Here is a 773-nt window from a genome sequence, read left to right on the forward strand (position 1 = left end):
AATAGAAATCAAAGTCTGATTGTCCCCAAATATTCCTACTTGTCTTCAGCTAGGCTGTTCTTCATTAATGCTGTAAGGCTCTGGAACTCAGTTCCTGAATCCGTAAAAGCAGCGATGAATCGGAGTAATTTCAGAAAGGTATTGCATAATTACTTTAAATCTGCACAAGGAATGTGGTTGCGATTAAACTGTTATCATTTCTCTGTCTCTGTCACTTCTACTATTAAACCAAATTTTGTATGTTCGTATTTACATTTATATGCCTGACCTTTTATTATATCTGGCCTTAATTTTTAAGTCTTAATTTTAATTTTAATTAAAAATAGTTTAGTTTTAAGTTTACTTTGTGCAAACATTGAATTTTACAAACTGTTGATGTATTATAAAACACTCAAAAGTCTTATAGATACAGCCTCATTTCTTAAATAAATATGAAATATGAAGAAAATGAGAACCGCCTTCATCAAAAAAAAAAAATATATTAAAAATCAACGATAAGTCGCGGCGATATATTTTAAACTTGCGCTTTATTTGAATTGATCGGGCTACAAAACTGCATACTCAAAATATGTATTTATATCAAATCTAATTAAAAAGCTTTACGAAAGTTTGTTGATTTTGTTAATGTTGCGCAAAGATTAAACCTTGGATTTATACGGTTTTTGTCAAACTGTATTTGTATAAACAAATAATTAAAATTTTATAATTTTAAGATAAATGGCCAATCTAACGGGTGATTTTTTAAGAGCTTGATAACTTTTTTTTAAAAAAAA

The sequence above is a fragment of the Rhagoletis pomonella genome, unplaced genomic scaffold, assembly GCF_013731165.1.
Source record: "Rhagoletis pomonella isolate Grant_MI unplaced genomic scaffold, Rhpom_1.0 Rhpom_scaffold_00014, whole genome shotgun sequence".
In the NCBI taxonomy this organism is placed as follows: domain Eukaryota; kingdom Metazoa; phylum Arthropoda; class Insecta; order Diptera; family Tephritidae; genus Rhagoletis; species Rhagoletis pomonella.